Here is a 24496-nt window from a genome sequence, read left to right on the forward strand (position 1 = left end):
TGCTTCTACCTCTTCGATGCTGTTTTTTCATGTTTAGTCAATAACTTCTTGTTTGTGCATTCATGCTTCCTGCCAGCTCTGTTTGTTTTTGTGTATGTGGCCATAGACCATTCTTGAACCTGGAGGAGATGGTTCTTGAACATCCACCAGCTCTTCTAGCTCTTCTTTCTAGTGTGATCTCCCATGGGCATCTACAGAGCAGATTCCTGTGCAAGGCGAGTTCTGCTGTGTTGGTCCAGGGTCATGATCCTGCATTTTGTTTGAGGTTTTTTTTCTTTCCCCTTATAAATGTAGTCTCTGGTGCAATGCTGTAGGAAAACCTGGATGAATGGAAAAGCTCTAGTAGATGGCAGCAGTTGGAGATCCCACTGTGCATAGTTCCACTTTTTTCAAATGTCAGTCTTTAGCCTTTTGTTTTGAATAGGCAAAACTCAATTTCCTTTCATCTAAATGGGTGAGAAAGGAAATCTGCTTTTGAACATTGAAGAGGGTAAAAGTTTTCCTTTGCAAAAGGTACAAATTAGACTTGATGCTGTGATTGTCCTATGAATGTGTAGGATTTGCAATTTCAGTTACAGTGAGTGAAAGGCAGAGCTTAGAATGGGCTTTTGCATCATTTCAGGCTGGAATAACTGTTGATTAGTGAAATACAACATGAATTCGAATACCTCTTCTCTTCCTAAAATGTGATTCTCCAAAGTGCAGCCCTTACTTGGAGGCTGAGATTAGCTGAGAGCCTGCTGGACAATTGATAGGGAGAGGGATGTGTGAAGGTATTACAGGCAATTAGTAACCAGTTATAAAAATTACATTTGTTCCTACAGACTTCACAGCTGGTTGCCTGCATTGAGCTTATAATAATTATTTTTCATGTTTTATGTTAATCTAGCTCTGTATTAAAGATGACTTCAGTGTGGGAGTTTTCCCCCAACTCACAGCTGCCAGATAATAAATACATCTGCTAATTCAGGATAGTGGGAAGAATGTCACCGTGACTCTAGAAACCTTTGTGCAACAAGCCTTCACATCGTACTGTGCTTGCTTCATTAACTTGATTCCTAAAATAAGGTTGTGTTTAATCATCTGTTACTCTACATGTGCTGGGACAATTCAGAAATTTAATGGTGCGGAAAGACTTGTGGAAGTCAGTCTGAGTCACACCGCACTCCTGACAAGCTGCCTAGTTGTTGTTCTCATCACTAGTGCTGACTAATACTGGCAGTCCTCTGCATAGCTTCTTGGTCTGGAGCGTGATGGTAGGTTTTATTACTGTGAGAGGGCACATTTCAGAGGAGGCGAGAAGAAATACCCGGTTTTCCCTCCACAACACAACAAAGTTAATGAAGATGTGTCAGCTATTGACATAAGAAGTCCATGGTGTGAATATGATTTTCCAGTGTTTATGCAGGACAAATAGTGAACCAGAACAATGACCATCCAGTGCTTTTTCTGAAAAGATACTCTCTTCATGCATGAATATCATAGAATCACAGAATGGTTTGGTTTGGAAAGAATCTTAAAGATGATCTAGTTCCAAGCCCCCTGCCATGGGCCCAGATTCCACCCGCTACACAAGGTTCAGAGTCCTGTCCAACCTGGCCTTGAACACTTTCAGGGATGGGGCATCCACACGTCTGAGCAGTCTGTTCCGGTGCCTCACCACGCTCACAGTTAAGAACTTTTTCCTAATATCTAATCTAAACCTGATCTCTTTCAGTTTGCAGCCATTCCCCCTCCTCCTGTTGCTATATGCTCTTATAAATCATCTTTGATTTCATTGAATCATTGAATATCATATTTGATGCCTATCAAAGTAGGAACAGAGCGGTGACTCATTTAAAACATACACATAAAAACATATCTGTTATGTATGTGTGTATATATACATTTTTACACATATATGTTCTCCAGCTAGCTGGGTATGGAGATTGTAGAACTCTCAGTAAGACTGCTGGAGCTGGCAAAGGTTTGGACCAGCACTGATGTTGATGGCCTAAGGTACCATCTAAAGTAGATGTAGCTAGGCACTGAAAAGTTGTGTTGGCACTGGTGTATTTTCCTTGTGGTATTATCTGCCAAGAGTAAATTGATTTGAATATAAATTATAAAGGTTCTTGCACTTCTTAAAGATTTTTTTTTTTAAGAAGTCATAATACTCATATTTTCTCATTTGCTTTTTTACTTTTTAAAATGCACTGTTTTCATTATTGTTAATAGCCTGCAGTTCAGACTTTGCTAAAAATTGGGAGTGAATTGGGATAGTATTAAATACGATAACATTTTGTAGCCAACTGGCATACCAAATGTCATCTTTCAGCAGACTGTCCTGCCCCTGAAATGTTGGTGTTTAAGAAATCTGCTATAATAAATCACAAAGGGGAAATACTTTCACAAGGTAACAACATTAATATTTCCTAGGAAATTATTTACTGTTTAGTTCATTGGGATTTATATTCTTCATTTTAGCCATTAGAGAAAACCAATCCAACTGTTATTTAGTGAAACTATTAATTTCAGCTCTCCCTGTATCGACTGAAGAAAGATACAGGCACTGTCATACCGATTCAGGGCCTTCTGAGCTAGGGAGATCCTTTTGCACACTCGCAGAGTGTTCATCCTGTCTCTTACTTCCCCGTATCCTGAACAACTGGCTTAGTGTTGCTGCCTTCTTACTGATTCCGACTGAATTGAATCCATACATTCCCCTTCTTGCTGCATTAAGCCAAAAGAAGCTTTAGCATAGCAGCAGTGGCTTCAGCAGAGCTCTGAATGTCAGCAGCTGTCTTCTTTGCTAAAGGCCTTACAAGCAGGCAGATGTCTAGGGAGAATAGATCTGGTTTAGTAGTTCTCTGGCCAGGCTGTAAAAATCAGCTTATAATGATGTGGACAGGTGCTGGGATTTAAGATTCCAACTGCATCTGTTCAGATTATTTGACTAATCATGAAGTAGTTGCATTTTTAAATGTCTAAAGCAGGGAAGAAGGAAAGAACTGGAGCACGAATTTCTATAGCATTCCTGTGTCTGCTATTCTTGCTTCATGATCCCACTTAAAAGTATGTAATAACTTTACCAGCTTTTGAATTTTACAGAGGAATAGCAGCAAGGCTGATAAAGCTTCCGTACAACTGGATGATACCTGTTCAGCTCTAGCTGAGTCCTCTGACAAATCTTGGTTCTTAACCATTTGAGTTGGGAAAGAGCTCCTTGACTGCCTCCGTACTGTGTCAAATTCATAACTTTTAAGCTTCTTTGGTTATCTGTGAGAACTTGCTTTTTCCTGCTATCAGCGTAGGAAGGCATGCTACAAAAACATTGCCCTTGAATGCAGCATGAACCTGAATGTGTTTCAGGTGTTCAAGGCTCAGTGAAGGACTGAGGAGAGGTTTTCATCACTTCTTTAGTCTTTGCCCAAGACAAGCTTCCTGACACCATCAGGTGTGTTAAAATGCTGCCAGCCCAGTGCTGAGGTGTTCGTGTGGCAGCCAGTTCTGTGTGTGGCCATAGGAGTGAGGACAGAGGCCAGTGCAATCCAGCTTCTAGGTGGATTAATTCCCTGCTTTGACATCACGACCCAAAATAAAACATACTCATGGACAAATAACTTGAAGAAATTACCAAGTAATGTATTTCTCCAAGATCCACAGTGTATGACCTGTCTTTATTGTAAAGCCTGGCATATGTGATATATACTGCAGCACAATATGTGTGCCCTATTCTCGATGAATGGCAGCGTGGTTTTGCACCTTAGGAGCAGTATTGAATAAAAACCCGTGATGTTTGGGAGCACAAGGAGTTTTGACACATTCTGGTAATGTGAGATGAGTAACTCCTTAAATCCACAAAGAAAATTAGTTAGTAGGTAGATCTACTTATAAGGTACTTGATGTCATAATTTAATTTCAGGCAGAAAAGCAGCCCCTTGGAAGAATCTTGGTTTGTTCTTGAGATATTGAACAGTTCTAATATGCCTTGACATTCGGTACCATGGTCATAATCCCTGTAATTACTCCTTCCTACTCTAATAAGAGTAGGCAGTGTACAGCACAAGTGCTGAGGGATAGTTTTGTTTTATGCTTGAAAGGAGAAATGTGTTGTATAAAGCATACTTTGTACTGAGCTGTGGGAAAAGAGGTGAATGGGAGGTGAAACCAGAGGCTTTAAGGGCAGTTCAGAACATCTAGTGTGCTTCCTCTCTGCCTATCCCTGTGGGCAGTTTTGAATGAATGAAGAAACTGTGCAAAATGAGACACACAGAAAGCTGAAAGATTACCAGAGAAGGGAGAGCTTTTGGAAGAAACCTCACGTGGCTCCCACCTGACTGCAAGGGCAGGCATCGTCCTATCAAGTAGAGCTCCTGCTATGGCATTCTGCCCCTTCCCTGCCTCTGCCTCCTTCTTAGAGAGGAACCTGAGTGCTGGAACTACCACAGTAACAAAAAGAGGAAATTTAATGCTGAAATAACCCTACACAGGACTAGAAGAACGTTTGTGGGCAGCACTGGTGTCTGCACTCTCCTACATAGATTTAAGCATTGATGTTTTTCTTGTCATGCTTTGGTGTCAAGAAATGCTTTTGGAAAGCAAAAAACCAAATGCTCAAAGAAACTTTAGCTGAAGGACAGAGTCTCTGGCATTTGCCACCTTAAGAAGGGGAGGAATCCTGTGTGGTGTTGCATGTAGAATTCCCTTAAAGAATGTACTTGAGCACCTGTAAGGAACCGAAAGGAGAGGGAGCAGAAGAGAACATACCAGCTACAGGGGTCAGAAGGTCTTTGTGGTGAACTATTGCTAGAATAAAAAGCTGAATTCAACTTTTTCAAAGGAAATTAAAATATGAGTACAGATTCCTTACCTATAAAAACAGAACTAGGGAAAAAGCACACAGGGGGAGGAACAGGAGTGGGGGCTGAGGCAAGCAAGTGTAAGAAAGTATTTTCCAGAAGATTGACATTGCCACCCCATGGCCAGTCAGTACAAGGACGAAGGCTAAAAGTGGTGTTCCTATGGTCAGTGTCACCACTTCTTCTCTGAAACGACAGTGGAAGGTCAGGCATCCTGGGCAGTGCACAGCCTGAGCTGTGCATCATTCCCCCGCAGGCACCGCGGTGACCCCCACAAGTTCCTTTACGTGCCACAGTACATTGTCTGAATAGACTCCTTATGCCAAGAAGAACAATCCGGTGACTCACAAGGTCAGTGTCTGATCTCCTTTCAGTTATCACAGCAGATAACATTTCCTTGAGGAAATGTAATGGAAGTCTTCCAGTGGCTTATTTGACTGTGCTATACAAAGTACTTGAATTAACCTTTTTCTGTGCAGCTTTCATTGCTTGGATGGATGACATGAAGCACAGCAGGGCTCCAGTCCTGAAGTCACTCTATGGGTCCTTCTGTCAGAAGTGTGATCTGACTTGACCACATTTGCTCAAATCTCTCAATATCTGCTCAGTGGGCAAGTTACTAGCTAGCATAAACTCCTCTCTAACCTTGCCAGTCACCTCTTCTAATCTCTGCACAGGCAAATCAAAATGTCAAGTCAAATGAAACACCAAGCACCTATGACAGCAGGCCATCATATGGAAAACAGAGGAAAGTCAAAAAGGAGGTTCAAAGTGCCTTGGCAGCCTTTTTTCCATGGACTAAAATACAGTCCATGGGAAAGGAAACAGCATAAGAGAATATACCAACTCTCATTCAACAACGAATGTGAAACACCTGCATCACTTTTCAGACACCACAGTACCTCTTAGTAGATGTGCACATGTCTGTTGTCAACTGCACTTATCCCAATTCATATTTCTTGGGAAAATTTTCTTTTCCTGTAGAGTTATATAGATGCTGACTGAATTATCTGAAAAAACTACATGGAACTGCATGAGAACATGTGATAAAGGAGAAATACTGGTTAGCTAATTAATAAAACAGATAAAACCTAACTTTTTATAAGCTACTGCATTGTATAGATGAAATGAGAGTTTTGCTGTCATAGTTGATCTGTGCTAATTACAGCAATTATAATACTTGCAGAGAAGGAAATTTGCAAAAAGTATATTAAGTGTTCAACACTCAGCTGCTTGTCAGCTGAAAGGAAGGCAAGTTAATTGAATGTAACAGTCTATCCTCTTTCTGTTGTTAATCAGTGGTTAATTATAATGTGCAGCTACACGGCCATATGTCACTTGCTCTGGCATGACAGTACTGTGCCATGTTATTGATCACTACACTGGTGGAGCTGAAAGCTGCTCTACCCCTGTGCTAAATGCCTTACAGAGGGGAGACTGGTTTTAGTGTTGCATAAAACTAATCTTCACTCAAAGTGTGGGAACTAAAATTAGGCCATATATCCTACCAGAATCTAACATACATTTAGTGTGTTGTATCAGTCTGTGATTTTTTAAATTATTGCTATGTATTGTAAATAGACGTAAAAGATCATAGAATCGTTGAGGTTGGAAAGGATCTTTAAGATCATCAAATCCAGTCATTAATCTAACACTGCCAAGCCCACCATTAAACCATGTTCCCAAGTGCCACATCTACACATCTTTTAAAGACCTCCTGGGATGGTGACTCCATCACTTCCCTAGGCAGCTTGTTTTAGTGTTTGACAACCATTTTAGGGAAGAAATGTTTTCTAATATCTAATATAAACCTTCCCAGACACGACTTGAGGCCATTTACTCTTGTCCTTTCACTTGTTACCTGAGAGACTGACCCCCACCTTTGCTGTAGAGAATTACAAGGTCCTCCCTCAGCTTCATTTTCTCCAGGCTAAACACCCCAAACTCCCTCAACTGCTCCTCATAAGTCTTGTGTTCTGCACCCCTCACCAGCTTCATTGTCCTTCTTTGGACTTAAAATCAAAATAAAATAGATGAAGTGGCAGAAGTATCTCCTAGGAGCAGGCACAGAGTTACTGAGAAAGGAGATGTTGCCAAGTGCAATTTTTCTGTAGACTTCTTGAAGCTAAGTAGAACTGATTTAATGTTCCCAGGTATCTGGAAATTGGCTACTTTTAATCTATAGCAGCTTTGGTTGTCCTTTAAAATACAGAATTGTCTAAAGGACTGCTTTTCCCAAAAGTAGTTGTTCCTGCTTTATAATACTGCTTAGAAACCAAGTGTGGTTTTGAAATTAGTGTCCCATAGAAATCAGTCCTCTACCTCCCCTCTCCTTCAGGCCCAAAGACAGGTCTGTGTAGGTGCAGATACCACAAATGAGTGTGGGAATGAAGACAAAGCCTTAGATCTCAGAGGCTGGCTGTTTGGTGTAGTAAAGCAGTCACTGGGAACTGGAGATAATGGCACAGTTACCGCAATTAAAAAAGGATAATAAGGAATATATGCTAGAATATATTGCCAGATATTCCTCTAACTTTTCCCTGTGTAAGCACTTTTCATCTGTGAGGATCAAGCTGAATGTAACAGTATATATGTAGTATGAAGGGCAAATACAGCATGGTGGAGTAGGTGGCTTAATGAAGCTAATGAGGCTAATAGTGAAAGGGAGGCACTTCCCAACACAGATCCATTGTGTCTTCCCTTCTGCTTCAGGTAGCTCAATATTGAATGTTGGATGAAAACATATGTAGTTTTGTGATGCCAGGAAAACCATTGCTAGTCCAGTGTATTAGATTGCATGTGTTTAATCTTTTTTATTCCCTATTAACTTAGTAAAAATGTGAGAAACATGTTGAAAACAGGACTTGGGTCTTTACAACATTTAGTTGTTTGAAGGTGAGAAAGCATCCAGCTATCTTCAACTATAAGAGAAGGCATTCTGCTTATTCATTTATCCACCTGTGTCTGAAAAACAGGGACTTCTGTATCTGCCTAAACATTTGCAGTAACTTACACTGAGGACTCCAAAGCATGGATAAAAAATTAAAGGAAGGTTAAAGGGTAGATAATGCTTTGCCCATTTAGACCAGAGCCCTTAATGTCACTCATGACAGCTGCAACCAGAAAGATTTGCTCCAAAAGGAGAGCACAGCATGATCTGATTTGAATAGATCAGATATAGTATTGCTCTCTTCTGAAACTGTTCACAGCACTTCATGGGAGGCTTCAGCGTCCTTTCAGAATATTTCCACTTACCTGGAATGAAGGTGGATATTCTGTTTTCTATCAGCAAACACCTTGACTTCTGAATTCAGTAAGAGTGGTGGTCATGATGCTCATGAGACCACAATGTCCTCCTTCATAGACTCTGTTTTTATTGACCCTACATGAACCTTCCTTTTTTAGGTACATGGCTTCATGAATAAGCATTGGTTGCATGCAGATTATTACTTTAAAGTCAGTGGCTTTCAAATTTGTTTTTCCAGGCCAGCATTGAGAAATCTCACAGAACCAGAGCTTTCAACACACAAGCTCTGAGATTTCTGTAGTGGCTTGCTCTGCTTGGTGCTACGTATTTGGTGCTGTGGCTCTGGTTTTGGAGCATCTCTGGAGCTCATCTTTCAGTCATATGGTGGCTGCTCAAATGGTATATCAGCCATGTCTGCTTCTATGGCATAAGAGCCTTCTCTAATTTGACTGAGCCTTGGGTTGCTCCCCCTCACCTTGCCCTCATAGGAAGGCATGAGCAGAAAAACAGGAGAGTATCATTCTGGGGCTCCCTGTTCCAGTAGGCCAAGATGAATGGCATTTCTGAGAGGCACTTTTACTTCTGAAAGTACAGAAATCTATCCAAGAGCTGATATCTACTCACCAGACTGTTTGGGGCAGCATGCCCAGAAATGTTGGCATTTGAGTTGAAAATGTAAGTGTTCATACATCCCACTTCCTGCATTTTTCTGTCTAGTTATGGTATGGATCTGCTTTGTCAGGCAGAAACAAAAACACCATTCCCCTTTTTCCCTTTTACTCAGATGGTATTTTGCAACATACGTATCTTTCACAGGCTTCCATGGGTACAAGCTCTTCCTGAGAGCTGTTCTTGGGTTAGTGGTGGCTGCCTCTATCGAGCTGTTTGTAGGCTTACTAGGAAGTTGTAGTGACAGAGAACAAAGACATAAGGAATCCTTCTGCATAAGGAACAACTACCATTTATGATTCCTGTGAAGGAGGGAAATGGAACATCCCAGGTGAACAGGTAAAAAAGACACGAAGGCACCAATACCACTGAGAGCCTACACAGACACCACATTGTCACAGCTTGTTCTTGTTGCATGATAGACTGCACATTTTCAGATAATATGGTCTCCTATCAGTGTTTATCAGACTTTTCACTTTTCCTCTGTGTTAACTGAAACTCAGCTGCCCTGAGGTGAGTGAGAACAAACCAGACTTTCTGACAGTAGTGCATACCCTCTTCTAGAGGAAGGGAGCTGATCCCACTAATTAAAGGTATTTTATAGTTACAGTGTCAAGGCATTTATTCCATAATTGCAGACCTCGCAATCTAAGAAACACCCACCATCTATACAGGGCTGGAAGGGAGCATGAACTTCTTTTGCACAGAAATGCTAGCATTTTAAAATGCTCTGTTCCTAAATGGGACTTTTATGAGGAAAGTGCGTCAGAAACACTGGTATGTGTCTTCTCCACTGTTCATCTATGTGTTCCATATAAAATATATAAAAGGAAATAATCTGTCAGGTTGGATGGGACTTGGAGTAACCTGGTCTGGTGGAAGGTGTCCCCGCCTCTGTCAGCTCCCAAAGATGACTGTCCATGTAGCTGGATTCTGGCATTCATGGTCAAAGATCTGCCCATGACTGTTTTTGTGTCACTGTCACGGAAATTTCACAAGACAATTCTTAGACATGCCCGTCTTTTGGTAGCTTCCCTCAGATTTATCTCTTGCAAGCAGTTAACCAAAACTGTATTTAACATGTACCTACCAGCAGATGATAGACCACCCCTTCCCTCTGTAGCTGGAGTAACATTCCAAGCCTTTTAGTCAGCATGTGCCTCATATTCTTGGAGATTTGATAGTCTGAACTTCATTTGCAAGTGATGCCTGGGCCATGGTCTTATGCAGGCAGGTTCATGGGTCTTTTTGGGACAATGATAGGGTTTGTCCAATAAGCTTCTTTATTTTTTAAGAAAAATGCTTTTGTGATGTCTTCAAAACAGAGCTGTTTTGCAGCTGGATGAGAGCTTGCTAAATTTGTAGCTCATGCACCTTTTCCTTTGAGCTTCTGGTTATTGCCTTGCTGCCTACTGTGGATGCTGCAGCCTTGTGCAGAACTGAGGCTGGGTTCCTGTGGCATGTCTGTACTACTGTCAGTACCTGGTGCTTGGTTGCTTTCACAGCTTAATTAAACTTCAGTAGTGCAATTTTAGAGTTCTGTAATTTAGTAATGCCTGAATTAAGACTCTTTATCCTTGAAGATTATCTAGAAAGTGGATTATTCATTGTGGATCATTCATTATTCATTGTGACTGGCAAGTCAAAAGTTGATGTGATAAGCTGTGAGGGATCAGACATAGCATAGAAGTCCTGAGCACCTCCAGTGGACCAGCATTTGTTATCACTACAGGCTAGGCTGGACATCTTGCAGTCAGGTCTTCTGCCTCTATCAGCTCTTGGTAGCCAACATGACTGAGAGTACCCCTCAGGTCACCTACCCAGGTGACAAATGGTCCAGCTGTGTGAAGGAGAAAATTGGGTTTAAACACACTTTTGCACATCACTTTTTCCCCCCCAAATATGTAGTTTGTTGTCTGGCAGATACAGTTCTTAGCAAACCAGGCTTTCCCCCTCCCCAATGCTCCTTTTTTTGATTTGAGTGCCAAACAGATATGAAGGCAGAAGCTTGGCAAGCCTTCTAACATCAACTGTAAGAGAAGAAAATACTGAGCAAATTTCTGCTCTTGAGATCTGTAAATCTAGAGGCACTGCAGAGAAGACAATTATGAGATTGTGCTGGATTTGAGACATCTTACTTGGGTAGAAAATCCAGTTTGTGAATGCCAATAATAAAACATTTGAGTGTTTGAACACAAACTTAGTTTCTCAAAGCTTTCACACTTACCAGGCCTCTGATTAGCATTGCAAGGCATTGATCTCTAAGTAGCAACAATCCCTTATAGCATCTGCCCTCCTTTCCTTCAGTTGTTGAGGGAGTCTGTTACACAGAGGTGAGCACAACACCAAAGCAAATTAGCAAGTGTAACATTCTCAATACATTTAGACAGACCAGCTCATGGTCACCTCTGGGGACAGCAGAAGCCAACTGGCTGGTGAGTTACCAGTAGACTTCCTACTTTCTGCAAAAGTCCAAACTAAATTTGAAAGAATAAACATATAATTGTGCCAGAACAAATATCTAAGCTCTTTTTCTGATCTAAGATCAAATACAGCCAGCTCCCAGGTAACATCTGACTAGTTGTCTGAGAAAAGGCTTTTGTGGTAGTTAACATGAGGACTTTGAGCCTCACTGACATCTGGCTGACCAGCTAAATGGATGCACATATTGTAGGTTCTTTTAATACTACTATGGTAAAAGGCAAGGACAACGATATTTATTTCTCCACCAGATTTTTACTGGAAAGTGCAAAAGGCAGTGCAGTCTGTTGCCCTAATCCTGTCATTTACAGACAGGATATGTAAACACTATATGTGAACACTATCATGAACCAAATCTCCATTTCTGCATGCTACAGCTCAGCCTCATTGTAACTGAGCCCTTCTAAGAGTCTCCTTCTCTGGCACTATGGATCCAGAGTAGTGTGGGGTGTTGGAAGGCATTATTCAAGCATTCTACCAACTTTGAGTCATACTGTGATGTTGGCCAAGTCCATATCATCCTTGTATCAGGCCAACTTGTTATTTCCTCATTTTTATTGTTTCAGAACTTAAAGTAGACTTTTTCACCCTCCCCCCTTCACTTTCTCTCCAACCCTTTATTTTTCATGTGGCTTTCTATGGAGTAATTTGTTCTTTATCAACAATTACTCAACTATCATTCTATGATTATTTTACTCTGTTAGTGCATGGATTTCCTCAGAGAAGCTTCAATTCTATGTCATGAAATGCTGTACAAAGTCCCTCTGGGTTGAGCAAACCAAGCATTTGGAAAAACAATGGGAGGAAATGATCATCTATATACTTGTAGATAAAGTGACATACAGTTCATTATTATGCCACATCTAGGAAGGAATGCAAGAGTTAGAGCAAGTCATGAGCATCTCTGTCCCTCTGTCTGTGGGGGAGTTAGGATATGATTCTCAACATGAATGACTGTTCATCAGTGTGAGATCTTATGAAAGGGGAGAAGGTATTTATTTACAAAATCTTTAAGCAAGTTGGTTTTATGCACTCACACTCATTCTCCTATAAATTTAATTATCTGACACTTGTATATTCAGGAGCACCAAAACATAGAGTCCCAGTGGCCTGGCCAGGATCACTTGAGTTTGACACAAAGGAACAGGGATGCCCACTGCCAAGCCCTCACTACAAGCCCTTGACTAGGGGACACCAAACTGGTTTCTGGACAGATCTTTCATTCCCCTTTAGGAGGCATCAGGTGGTATATGGTCATCTTTCACCTCAGAATCCTGTTTACTTTGTTCTCCATAAATGATAGGCCAGGTTGCTGCCCATTGCCTGTTTTATCTTGTTTTCAACACACGTTTTCTGGACAGGCTAACAGGAAAGGTAAGGCATATCTGGTGCTGCAGCCTTGTTACCATCCCCCTGGGGTCAGGATAGGTCTTTTGCTGACAGGTCATCTGTTTTCAAAGTGCAGGTCTTTGGCCTTGACATAAACAGAACAATTCCTTATTTTTCTGCTGGGAATGGTTTTCTGTGTTAACAAGAGTCCCTCCTTTTAACTCCCTGTTCTGCTGTTCCTGATGATGCTTTCACGAACTTCTATCTACACTTCATTCATACCAGCCTTCACTGTGCTGTTACACATCTCTACACCTCCTTTGGACATTCCTGATGCCCTTTTATTAGAATTCATAATCTCTCTAAAATATATAATTTACTGCCCCGTGGAGTCTTTGACAGGACACAGGTGAATGCTCTGTTGAAATGTAAATTAAGCTTGTAAATCTTAATATATACCATGCTCAGTGAAAGAAACTCTAAAATTTGTGGGGGGGAAACACACACAACATCCCCCATGTCTGCTGAAGCACAGATTTCTTGAAATGCTGAAATATGTGTGAAATTAACTAAAACACTGAGGTGGCCAATATAAACAGCTTGAAAATAACAAAATTATGCCTGCCAAAATAGTAAATGGAAAACTGATAGTCTGTATTTCCCATGACATGTGCTGGAGGATTTGAACACAGCACTCTCACTGATGTCATGAAGTTAATGCTCTAAATTTATGGTTAGTAGGAGAAAACCAAACCATTGCTGGTTTAGTATCTTTTCACTTGTGCCCAGCAATGTGATAGGTACTGCTGACAGGAGACAGTACTTTACCCTAAATCTTGAAGCTGAGGTTTGCTAGTCCTGACCGGTGCTGGGTGTGAAGTCAAGAAGGGTGAGCCTGCATTTAGCAGTGACAGCAATAGACACTTTGAAATGTAGGGTAGCACAGTGAAGTCAATAATTAGTCTTTGCAGCTAGTTATTAAAAGCCAAAGTTGATCAACTGAAAACTGACCAGCAGGAGTTTGCATGTTCCTGGCTTTTAGCCTTTTTTTTGCTTCTCATTATTCTTTGGAAGTAAAATCTTAAAACCCATTCTTTTAGTAATCTTGTTCTTCTTTCTGTAACCGGATTCATTTGAGATACCGGGGCTAAGATGTGTTTCTGATGTCAGTGCCTTGTGACACAGATGCAGTCAAATGGGATAGCCTGAAAACTCCAGCTGCCTTAAGGGCAGAGAAAAAGTGCAGATTCATGATACAATACCTGAAAGAAAACAGAACTTCACTGATCTAACAGTTTATGAGTTCTAATGCAGAGCAATGTCTTCTAGGGACAGGTATTTGGACACTCTAGGGACTGGAAGCTGCAAGGCTGGATTTATCAAAGTCGGAGATAAACCAAATTTTGCACAAGCTACAATTTGCGTTTTTATTTCCTAGTGTTGAGATCTAATTGAAAATGGAAGTTAAATGTGGTTAAGATCCCATAGAAGAACATAGTAAGAGATGCCACCCACTGCCCTATGTACAATCTTAATGCAGAATCCTTGTTCTCAATCAAGAAGGCAACCATGGAACCATGGTATGTGACTATTTTTGTCACCACACACTTTCTGGCTTTTTCAGAGCTTGGACTGGACTCTGGTGTAGCATTCATCACAATTGTACAGGAAGTGCATGAAAAACATATTTAATTTGTTGTGAAAACTGAAGTCAGAAAATTCCAGACTATCTGTTCCTACTTCTGCAATAGAACTGCTATGTATCAACCTAATCACTCCAATCAAAATGCTTCTAATTTTCTAATGTTAAATATTTGCCTAGGTGGTTCTAGGTAGCTGAAACACTGAGAACTTCCCAGATGCAGCTGAGGTTTGCTCTATGTGTCTATACATGTATCCTCAGTAATGGTGTTGGTATTGATAGCCCAGCTGGCTCATTTTCAATTAATTCTGATAAACCTACAGTTCCATACTGTATGTGCTTATATACATATAATGCGTGTCTAGACACGTGTACACAGAGTCATAGAATGGCCTGGGTTGGAAGAGATCTTAAAGATGATCTCATTCCATGAGGAGGGACACTTTTCACTAGACCAGGTTGCTCAGAGCTCCATCCAGCCTGGACTATGTTACAGCAAGATGCCCATAAAATGAGAACAGAGAAATAATTTTATTCAGTGCACTTAAACTGAAACAAACAGTAGTTTAGAAAATGCATTGTAACCACCAGTCCATTAAACAGCAAACATGGCAAGTACTGAATTTACTAGAAAAGCATCCGGCAAACAGAGAAGCAGAAAGAAAAAAAAAAAATTAAAAAACCTGTGAGCAAGGTTAAGAAGCATTTGTGCAAATGGATATATTTCTGGCTTGGAGCCATGTGGGGAGAGAAAGAAATTACTATAGATAGATTCCCAGAAGGTGCAACAGAAGTTTCAGCAGGCTGTTGGAGGCTGAAGTATGTCAAGAATGAGGTTAGCAATTAGTAGTTTCAGAGAATTTAAGCAGAGTCTGCTCACAGGTAGCAGACTCCACAGAATTCTAAACACAGAAGCAATTGTTGGTATTCTTCTACTACTTGTGACAGTAAGTATAATCATTTTTGATTTACTAAAAGAGAGAAGGACACTTCAGCACACATTTAAGGGTCCTGGCAACTTGACAGTAGCAGGCTTTAAATTCCACAGATGTAGAAGTATCTTTACCCTGTCACTAAAACTCTCATTTCTGAAGGAACATTACCAGAACAACTGCTCTTGATCAAATACAAGCTTAATACATGGCATATTCCAATTTTTTTTTAATCCATAAGTAAGTATACTTTTCCAAAAAAATACTATTGTATTTTTTGTCACAGCCACACAACATCATGTTCTCTACTCAGACAATACATACATCTATCCCTTTGTTTCCACGTAAAGAAATACAGGGACAGGCTTTTGACCAATCTGCCTATAGCAACAGCTGCTGTTCTAAGACAGCTTTTTTGCATTATCTGTAACTTCTTCTGTAACTGAGCTGGAACCTACTCAGCAAAACAAATACAACTGTATGTAACAATGATGTGTTTTTGAGGTAGTAATATCTTAACTGCTCTTAAGGCACTAATTTTTTGAATATTTTACCCATACATTACAAATAAAAAGGAAAGTTGGGTAGAAACAAAGGAAAATATACACCATCTAGGATTAGTATAGGAAAAGATCATTGTAGAGCTTACAGCAGGAAAAACCTGCCATGCTCCCAAAACCTCAGACTTATTTCTCCTTAATAACAGTTAACAGTTTTCAGCAATGTATAATTAGGGATGAATAAAATAAGTTTTACACTGGAAAGCACATTTTTCAAAGCAGCAGTTTTAGTTAATTGAATCATTATCTTTCTTCCTTCTTCTTGAGCTAAGGGATCCAGTGGTTGACTATAAAACAAGTCTGTAAACAAATGCCTTCAATTAGTTGTTATTTTGAGGACAGTTTATGTTCTGCAGAAAAGCAAATTAATCTTTTCCCTTTTGAGATAACTGCATATTCGGGCTTCTGTGAATTATGGAAAATGATGACTATTAGGAGGTGTCAGCTCTTTGTGAAGTGTAAAATTACACAAGGTACAAGGAGAAATCACCAAGAAACTTAAAGTGGACTCCTTTGTAATTTATTCTTACAAACCTTCACACAGACCTTAAAAATGTTGAACATAGAGTTAAAAAGGCAGTAACAGGCTATCATAAAGGTTTTTGAAAGACTACAACTTGGTGAATGACAAAGATATCTAAAAATGCAAAGTACTCGTTTTAATAATAAAATAATATTCTTAAAACTGATTTTAGCCATCAGATCTGATTGCCACACATCTTGGGGAGAATATTTTTCTTAAGATCTACAACCTGGCTGTCAGTTGTCTGCTATTTCATCGGTGTAAGCTCCTCAGTCTCAGCGATTTGGGCTGCTAGCAATCATTTCTATAATGTTTGCAAGAGTTAGAAATGTCATAGTTTATGTGTGCAAAGTGCTGGATCAGAAATCTGGATTTTGTTCTTGTTTCTGTAAGTCACTCAGATGGGTAACCTGCAAAGCTCTATTCCTCAGTTTCTTCATCTATAAAATGAGTATATTGATATTCACTAGCTTTTAAAAATCATTTAAAGATATACATGGGTTAATGATTAAGCAGTGTGAATTATCCCTGGTGAGTAAAACACAGCTGCTAATCCACTGACTGATTCACTCTCATATTAGCATCTTTATTTAAACATTCGCAAAACACTCATTTTGTCAAACAGCAACTGCAAAGAAGCTTTTATCCAGCACAAGTGTAATTAGAGTAGTAGAGAAGCAATGAGACTGTGATCAGCTTTGAGCTCAAGGGACTATCTGATATTTTACGTTCAAGTAACTGAAGCAGCAAAAGGAGTTTCCAATTCAAGTCTGCCCTCTGCTGGCTTTAACAGAACACTGCTAATACATTTTGGATCAAAGGTGTCTTTCTGAAATGAAGTGGAAGAACTAAATTAATAGAGGCTGATAATCAGCATTTTTTTATACTTTTTAATAGTAGTTAAATTATTTTTAATTTTGTTTTTTAAAAGTCCCATCTAGGCTCCCTGGCAGATTCATGTCCTTCAGGTTTTCAAAAGCCCACCAGCATATCATTCATATTAGAGTTGCTGGAACTAATATACAACATGGAAAGTAACATTCTGCATGTGGCTTTAAAGACATTTGACAGAAAAGTTGCAGAAAAATATTTTGCTATGATACAATTAATGACTCTAATATATAGTGCTGTATGTACTAGTCAAATACTAATCCCCTAAGAGACCAGGATCAGTCTAAGTCTAATACTCTGTCACTAGAAGCAGCCTGTCCCCTTAAAATATGAAAGGAAAGAAGAATATTTTTTATTACTGTGTTTATTTTAGAAAGAATTTGCCATCACAAATACTACACACAAATAACTCATCTCTCAATTCAGGGGGACTAATTTTCCTTTCTATATTTAAAATAGAAAGGTAATTGGGGTGTGGGGAACTATCTTAGTTATACTTACTCTCACAGATTCATCTAGCATGATTTCAACCCCAAGGCGACATTTGTGTCTGAAATACAAAATCTGTATCATTATGTGCTGAATGATGCTATCGAGCTGAAAAGCCTCTGGTTCATTTATCTTGTAATCTTCATGCTTCATTACACTTAACAGCATCTAATCTCTTGTGACTGCTACCTAAACTTAAAATAAAGGAGTAGAATATTGTTTCTTCAGATGTGTGCCTAAGATACACTTTTAAAAAAAGGGGAAAAAAGTATTACAGAAACGGCATTTTGTTTTGGCCGTTCACGTGCCTGGAAATCAGGGTCAGACTCACAGCCTGTGCCAAGTGCACCTAACAGACTTTATAAGGCAGAACCTAAGGAACGTTCACAAGTTCTCGGAATGTCTTCTTCATCTGCTAAAACTCTTGCTTAAATAGCTTTCATGCAAAATGAAACCTTTAGGAGTCAGTGTAAGATTTTACAGGAAGCAGTGAAAGGCACACAGCTAATTTGCCCTTGCTGGTTTGTTTGTTAACTTTTATTTTATTTGCTTTAGGTAGGAAGCTATGCAAAAAGCTACTGAAATCTCATTAATCACTCCAGTATGTGCTCCTACAAATCAACCGGACTCCAAAGAAACCAGTATCTAAAATGACTCATTCTGCACTTACAGGAGATTAATGTTTGAGATTTTTAATAATCCTAACCGAAAAGCAGCAGCATTGATTGAAACACTGATAGGTATTTCCCTGAAAGGTCATTTGTTTTCCATGCATAAGTGGAAAGAGTCTTAGATGAACTTATAGGCATGTGAATGAGGCTGTCAATACATAGAGAAGATACACTTGTGTGTCTACTCGACAATGTTTTGAAATTAGTAAAATCTAAAAACATTTTTCTGGGCTAAATATGGGTTATGATTATGCTAAAATAGGCAAAGTATGGACAGAAATTGTATATGAAAGGGAAGCATTTTAAGAGACTAAATTTTATTTTAATAGAATAGTAAAAACTTCATTAACCATGAGTTGCGCTTCATTTAATCTGATAGCACCAGACTAGACTTGCAAAGGAAGAAGAGAGCTTTCCTTGATCACCTTCTGGTATCTTGGAAAGGCCTTAATTAGTCTTCATTATAATACTAAATTACTGATTCTAATCTTCCACGTGCTGAAGATCCCAAAGAATTTTCAGTGAAATCTGAACTACTGAAATGCAAAAACTAAAGACACACATTCCTGCTGATACTTTTATCCATATTGGTTGGGTTTCCAAGTTCTGAATGGCAGCTTTTGCTGGAGTGTCACCTTGAGTAGGCAGCTCATGCAGCACACTCTGATGGAGCTTGGCCAGAGGAGGTGTGAAGTGCCTCTCACCTTGTTGGTCATGGTTAGGCCATGCTGAATTAGGAATATGACAAATGCTCTGTCCTTAAGTTTCTGAAGTGAATTCACACAAAGTGAACAATGAAGATAAATTAATACCTATATTCACTTTACCTAACTAATTCATTCAACATTTTAATATACTATGAGTTATTCCATTTGTACATATACGTGACAGATTTACTTCGTTGACTGGCAAATCTTATTCAAGATCTGAAAATTCAGATATTTTTGCATTTCCTATTAAGCTCTGAACTCTATAATTTTTATTACAAGTTGTTAAAAACTATTATAATGACAACACTAAAACCTAGACTATGCTGTGCTTTAAATTCTATTTAAATTAAAGACATGCTAAATTAAATTTTAATTTATACTTTAAAAAAAATCTCAATTTTAACAAACACCCTTCTTGTTTTGGAGGTAACAACAAAAAAGGATACTTAGGGATATACACAGTAACTGATACACTATATAATTTAACAGTGACTTAACACAAAAGCCAGAACAAACATTTTGGCAGGAAACGCATAGACATGTTTCACATCTACCTGGCATGTTACAACTTTGAGGTTCTTCTTTTTGCTTTACTACCTGTTTTCTCTTTGCTTATAACCAACGTTGTTAGTAACTTCTTGCTGTTGCATTTATCTTGTAAAATCTGAAAGAGTGCATCCAAAAGCATTACTGTAAATCAGTGAAGCAAATGCTGTGCATCATTCAGTTGCATTTTCAAATACTTCATTGTCAGAAAAAGTTGTTTCAGCAGCATATTTATTTTTTGTAGTTGGATGTTAAGAAAGACTATTACACCATTCACAGAAGAGAGAAAGCAGACTATGACTTATAATTACTATTTTTCAAATCTCAAATTCTATATCAGAGAGAAATATTTCATTTTCATGTGCAATGCTGCCAACTAATTGCAAAGACTTACATTCTCAGTTTTATGGTTGTTTCACCATAATACAATTCACTAAGGTCAGAATTTGTACAAAGGCAAGTATACAAAGCAAAGACTGTTTTGAAAATCAGAATATATTCATTGTTTTCCTCATCTTCTTTCAATCATAGTAAAAATTTGCCTAAAATAAACATTTTTTAAGTCCTTTGAAATCTTTATGGATGTGTGCTGTTAAAACAACATATTCTCGCAACAAAAATCTACTTGAGATCTGTTGACAAAGAAAAGGTTTACATTCAAATATCTTTAGAGGAAAATCCTCCTAGAGTTACTGAAATGTCCACTGTTCAGATACTAAAAGAAGAGCTTAATTTAAAAACAGAGAATGAGTAAATATATATATTTGTTTTGGCCTCAGAAAATCCTTTCATTCATCATTTTTGCGTATCAAGCATGTAAAGAATCAGATTATTGTTTTCATCCTTGGCCAAGTAGTGCAATCATAAAAACATGCATTTAAGAACTGTGGTGTTTTTAGATATGGTAAAAGGTAGCAGTATCTTTAAGTGTAACACAATTTTCATTATTGAATGAAGATGGGGAGAATGGGAAAGCTTCAAACAACAGTAAAGTTTTGCAGCAGGTAATATTCAATTTTTAAGCACATCAACAGTTCTTGTTAGAGGTCTCTAAAGGCACTGGATGAGGCTCTTTGATTGCTGTCTCACCTCAGATTGCTGTTTCTTCTTCCCTGGCCTCGGAAGCTGTAATGAAAAGTAATGATTGTAACTCGACTCCACTCAGTTTTGGTTTATTTTTAAATAAATAAATTGTACAGTAGTATACTGTATTGAATATACAAACACACTACACTTTCCCTTTTGTTCCTACTACTCTGATAATTGTACTAATTTTCTAGATAACCATCTGTTGTGGTTTCACCCTAGCCAGCAGCCAAGCCCCACACAGCTGCTCAATCACTCCCCCACCAGCAGGACTGGGGAGAGAATTGGAAGGTAAAAGCTTGAAAACTCATGGGTTGAGATAAAGACAGTTTAATAGGGAAGGCAAAAGCTCTGCACACAAGCAAAGGAAAACAAGGAATAAATTCACTGCTTCCCATGGTCAGGCAGGTGTTCAGGCATCTCCAGGAGAGCAGGGCCCCGTTACGGGTAACGGTGACTCGGGAAGACAAATGTCATCACTCCAAATGTGCCCCCTTTCCTTCTTCTTCCTTCTACTTTATATACTGAGCACGATTCCATGGTATGGAATATCTCTTCAGTCAGTTCAGGTCACCTGTCCCGGCTATCTCCTCCCAACCTGCCATGCACCCCCAACTTTCTTGCCAGCGTGGCAGTACGAAAAGCAGAAAAGGCCTTGGCTCTGTGTAAGCACTGCCCAGCAAAACCAAAAACATCTCTGTTAGCAACCCTGTGTTCAGCACAGATCCAAACCACCACCCCATACCAGCCACGGTGAAGAAAATTAACTCTACCCCTGCCAAAACCAACACAGCACCTGACAATATCACTTTTCTTGGAAATATGCCATATCAGACAGTGACCACGGTACATCCAACAAGTATCATACAGCAATTCACGTGGAAAAGATTCAAATTTGGACAAATTTTTATATGCAATACAGCTCTGCATTCCAAGCATGTTTTGAAAATATGTCCTCTTGCCTTTGTGAAATTACAAGGAACATTTCCCAGAACAGTAGTTCTGTAGAGGAGCTGGGATTTATTAGACTAAATAAATAGGAATATTAAAATTGAATAGAAGGAAAATCATTAGTAGGGCACAATAAAAATAGAGAGCCTAATTATAATAATGAAGTGAAACAGAATGTCTAGTCACAACATGCTACCATTTTTATTGACATGGTAAAGATTCAGCCTGCAATGGAAATCCATTAATGACCTCTTCCTTATGTTCTTGTGTTATTTATACTGATTTATGGTGTAATCCTCAAGTATGAAATATCTACCATAGCGTCTTTGAAATCTAAGCTCCTCCTAAACAGAGTCAAACTCAAACTTTCATCCCAAGAAGATGAATTTAATGCAGTTTCTTGTCAGTAAAGTGAAGGGAAAAATCTCAGAAGTGAGAGTGGTAAGCACATAATGGAAGTTTGCAGGGATTTCCTATGTTGAGTTTACAGTGATTTTTCACAGACTTCAATGCACTTTTTCTCCTTCATCAGCCTTCTGAGTTGCACATACTGTTGCATGGCTTTACTTTCTGGTGTATTGAGATAAGCTTTAGAGGTCTGAAATTCTTTAACCTGAAAGGTACCCTTTGCACTCAAAACCAAAACGACATGTTACAGCCATCTGACCGAGTGACATTACTTCCCCAATCCTGAGACAGACACTAAGAGTTATTCAGTCATGTCTCCAAGAATCTCAGTTCTCTAATTTACCCATAAAAATGGAAATATTTGGCCATTTTACAATGTGTGTTAGTGGTATTTATTTGCTGTGAAAACACAGCACTTGTGGAATTACTGCTAATCGAGTTAGTAAAAGAGCAGGCATTCATATTCTTGTTGTCCCTGTTAAAACATCTGCAATTTTATTTCTGATTTTATTGTTATTGCTGATCACATGAAACTACGAGGCTAAAAGAAATTCAAAGAGATTTTTTGTAACAAAAATCTTTCAACACATATGGTATTACTAATTTTCTTTTTCATTCCAGCAATTGGGGCTCTTGTTCTTATTTAACAGATATACCATTCCAAGTGGTTTTGTCTTCATTAACAGCCATAAAAAAAAATCAAATAAAATCAAAATCCTTCATGAAAGGGTTACCACAATAAACTACAATTACATGGAGTAATACCCACAGCACACCTACATCATCTTACTTCTGTCTTCTCTGGGCAAAGCCTCCTCCATCAATTTCTTACGGTATCCATTTCTTTGGGTATTACTTATCCCTTCAAAACAGCTAATTTTTTTCATGCCCCATCATAGGAATCTTTGTTTTAAGGGTTAATTTTCATTATTTCAATTATTTGAATAGCACTGTCTCACGAACTTGCAGGAAGGATGACTGCTGCTCTCTTCCCCCTTTGGCTGAGTCAATAGTTCATCAAAGGACTGCCGAGCTCTTCGACCCTCTAGCATCCTAGGTGCCACAGGAGCCAAAAAAAGGCATGGAAAACCTCTGGAGTCAGTACAACTATTTACTCTTTGCACGCTCTGCAGTTTTTTGGTTTGTTGTGGACGTTTTGTGGTTTTGATTGGTTGGTTGGTTGGTTGGGTTTTTTTACTACAAATATGATACTTCGGACAGTATGAGACTATGGATGTGTGTTATGATGGAAATAGTGCTTTCTCCAGTCACTTGTCTTACAGATATTCTTTCACAGCCTCAGTACGTAAAACCACGTAAATCTAAACCGGTAGCTATAAAGAACCAACACTGGTTTATTTGCATACCAAACACATCCCCTTGTGCTCTTATAGGCCACAGCAGTGATTTTGTTTGCAAGAAAACTGGCAAAGAAATATTAACTTTCTTGCTATTCATTTCCTGGCTTCTACAGTTAAATAAAGGAAATAACCTACAAGCTTTTAGTCTAACATTCAAACTGGCAGACATGAGAAATGAGTGCTACTAAGTTTCTGTGCTCTGAAAATTATTCCTTGACTTAATGCACGAAGTGAAGAAGAGAAAGAGCTGGCACATGTAGCACACTTTGGTGAACACCCTTTCTCAAGAACATCCACAATAAGATTATACGGTGTCACATGTGACACAGTTAAACCAATTCTCAAAGAAGACAGAGCTTTTTAACCCTTTGGATCAGCTGATTAGTACATCTGACCTTCTGAATCCCACTTACACTAAAACTACAGGAAGTTTAAGGAAAAATACCTTTCGAATTTAATTCCACTACAGTGGGTGACATTTTATTGTACTATTTTGTAAGAGATTGTTAACAAGCTGTGGGCTGTAATGAACAGTTGGTTTTGTATGTTTGGAAAGAACAAGCTGTAACAGTAACCACAGTGTGGAAACTGATCTTACTTGGCCTCACCTACACAGGAAAACCAATTTAATACAAACTGCTGGAAAATAGGTTTCTGCAGCAACCACTTCTCTTCCTTTGCAAGACTCAGAAAAGCAGGTTCAATAGTTTGAGTTCTGTTTTGAGTATGACAAGCCATTACTGACAAATGAATGTGCCACTTGCACTGCATGTGTTCGGCAGAGACTACTCATTTATCTGTTAAAAAAGAAAGTGCCTCAGTGCTTATACAGGCTGTGAGTTGTAAGGACAAGGCAAATGTGCTCTACCAGCAGTTTTTAGATATTAGGTCTCTCCCTATATTTCTAGTCAAGCTTTCATTCCCTGAACTCTTTTTCATGGACTGAACACATTGTGCAGCCTAGTATCAAAGATCACAAAACACCCAGAGCTGGAAGGAACCAATAAGGATCATCGAAATCCAACTCCTGGCCCTGCGTGGGTCACCAAGAGTCACCACGGGACACCATGTGCCAGAGAGTATTGTCCAAACACTTCTTAAACTCTTGTCAGGCTTGGTGCTGTGACCGCTTCCCTAGGGAGCCTGTGCCAGCACCCAA

At 39.1% G+C, this 24496-nt stretch overlaps 1 non-coding gene across 1 annotated transcript; it reads right to left on the reverse strand.

Moving 5' to 3' along the window:
- Nucleotides 1-20301: 20301 nt before the first annotated feature.
- LOC135406086 (small nucleolar RNA SNORD93) lies at nucleotides 20302-20382 on the reverse strand. Its single transcript, XR_010426133.1, has one exon. It is a non-coding gene; the product is annotated as a small nucleolar RNA SNORD93 (small nucleolar RNA).
- Nucleotides 20383-24496: the final 4114 nt, after the last annotated feature.

This window comes from Pseudopipra pipra, chromosome 1, assembly GCF_036250125.1.
Source record: "Pseudopipra pipra isolate bDixPip1 chromosome 1, bDixPip1.hap1, whole genome shotgun sequence".
In the NCBI taxonomy this organism is placed as follows: Eukaryota; Metazoa; Chordata; class Aves; order Passeriformes; family Pipridae; genus Pseudopipra; species Pseudopipra pipra.